This window comes from Labrus bergylta, chromosome 13 (genome assembly GCF_963930695.1).
Source record: "Labrus bergylta chromosome 13, fLabBer1.1, whole genome shotgun sequence".
Lineage (NCBI taxonomy): Eukaryota > Metazoa > Chordata > Actinopteri > Labriformes > Labridae > Labrus > Labrus bergylta.
Window position 1 is genome coordinate 8,167,953 of NC_089207.1, and position 2,500 is coordinate 8,170,452.

Consider the following 2,500-nt stretch of genomic DNA (forward strand, 5'->3'; position numbering starts at 1 on the left):
CTGGTAGCCATAATATACATTTGATTCAACTGGAAATATTCACCATCATTATAAATGTTTTCACATCAATAATAAACATTTACACCAAATCAGGAATTATTATAAATGATTACTATTAAGATTGAATTTAAAAAAAACCTGCAAACAAGTGATGCTTACTTATCAATCAATATTTTTTCAGAATCAATTGACGATTTTTCAGAAGTTGACCATTTTGCATCGTCACTTTTACTGTGGATTTATTAAGGTTTTCAATACTGCAAACTTGTGAACAGTGAACAGCAGAAATAAGTTTAAATGTTGCATTAAGGCACACAAGATTTAGGATTATTATAGTAGCCTAAGCAGTGATTGATTAAGATATAAGGGACAACTCGAAATTATGTTTTTATCACCACTTACTTGTTTTGAGGTAATCTTGAATGACAAATGAATAAATCAGCCATTGCAATGTTTCATGTAGAAATCATAACCCTGTGGGGCATACATATTTGATCCCCTCACATTCTCCATTGTAACTAATCATTAAAAAAAACAATCCTCCATTAGGAATCACAAAGGAACACTTACTAATTATATGAAAATTCATAATTATTACAATCAGTCCCTATATATGCTATAGATGATCCCCAATCAAAATTCAGTGTAAGCTACTTTGTAGGAAAGTAGAAGCAATGATAGACAAATAAAAAAAGAACTGCAGTGCATAGCAGGAGGTTACAGCGCCCCCTGCTGGCTGAAGCAGGTATTAAAAGCTTACAGCACCTGGGATTCCCAGGCGGTCTCCCATCCAAGTACTAACCAGGCCAGTTTTGAAAGAGGGAAGTTAATCTTCACGGAATCGGTTTGTTCAATGTGTTTATCAGACGTTTGAACGTTCAGTTTGCCCGCAAGTCGTGAAACAAGTCTTAAAAACAAGCTGCAAGTCTTTAGTTAACTCCCAGCGTCAAAGTATTGCTGAATCTAGTAAGATTAAGTGTAAGTCTATCCATAGGCCCACACGTTTGAGTAGAAAAGTAATAAAATCAACTAGGTCATAGTCACTTGCTCTAATTTTGGCGAGGTGTTACTTTAAACCTAAGTATGTATAAATAACCCTTTAACAACCTGTTTATTCGCTTACGGCCATACCACCCTGAACACGCCCGATCTCGTCCGATCTCGGAAGCTAAGCAGGGTCGGGCCTGGTTAGTACTTGGATGGGAGACCGCCTGGGAATACCAGGTGCTGTAAGCTTTTAATACCTCCTTTAGCCAGAAGAGGGCGCTGTTGCCTCACTAGTGGAGAAAGGACTGAGAGAAACAGGCCAGTGGAAAATGAAACATGATTTTATTTGGCAGTCTGTCCTCTCTTTTTTTTTTGTTGTTGCAATTTTCATCAATGTTTTCAGTGAGTATTAATACATATTACGCTCTCTGGAGGCTGTTTTCAAAGTTCAGTTTTACATTCAAAAAGTACATGTAGCCTACTTACGTAAGGACTACTGCATTAACATATTTTAATTACTTGTACTTAGGTTACTCTTTACTTCCCCACAACACTCTGGTAGCCATATTATACATTTGATTCAACTGGAAATATTCACCATCATTATAAATGTTTTCACATCAATAATAAACATTTACACCAAATCAGGAATTATTATAAATGATTACTATTAAGATTGAATTTAAAAAAAACCTGCAAACAAGTGATGCTTACTTATCAATCAATATTTTTTCAGAATCAATTGACGATTTTTCAGAAGTTGACCATTTTGCATCGTCACTTTTACTGTGGATTTATTAAGGTTTTCAATACTGCAAACTTGTGAACAGTGAACAGCAGAAATAAGTTTAAATGTTGCATTAAGGCACACAAGATTTAGGATTATTATAGTAGCCTAAGCAGTGATTGATTAAGATATAAGGGACAACTCGAAATTATGTTTTTATCACCACTTACTTGTTTTGAGGTAATCTTGAATGACAAATGAATAAATCAGCCATTGCAATGTTTCATGTAGAAATCATAACCCTGTGGGGCATACATATTTGATCCCCTCACATTCTCCATTGTAACTAATCATTAAAAAAAACAATCCTCCATTAGGAATCACAAAGGAACACTTACTAATTATATGAAAATTCATAATTATTACAATCAGTCCCTATATATGCTATAGATGATCCCCAATCAAAATTCAGTGTAAGCTACTTTGTAGGAAAGTAGAAGCAATGATAGACAAATAAAAAAAGAACTGCAGTGCATAGCAGGAGGTTACAGCGCCCCCTGCTGGCTGAAGCAGGTATTAAAAGCTTACAGCACCTGGGATTCCCAGGCGGTCTCCCATCCAAGTACTAACCAGGCCAGTTTTGAAAGAGGGAAGTTAATCTTCACGGAATCGGTTTGTTCAATGTGTTTATCAGACGTTTGAACGTTCAGTTTGCCCGCAAGTCGTGAAACAAGTCTTAAAAACAAGCTGCAAGTCTTTAGTTAACTCCCAGCGTCAAAGTATTGC

General features: G+C 35.8%; 1 non-coding gene across 1 annotated transcript; it reads left to right on the forward strand.

Annotated features, from left to right (window-relative positions):
- Positions 1 to 1,117: 1,117 nt before the first annotated feature.
- On the forward strand, positions 1,118 to 1,236 carry LOC136182211 (5S ribosomal RNA). Its single transcript, XR_010668529.1, has one exon. It is a non-coding gene; the product is annotated as a 5S ribosomal RNA (ribosomal RNA).
- The last annotated feature ends 1,264 nt before the right edge of the window (positions 1,237 to 2,500 follow it).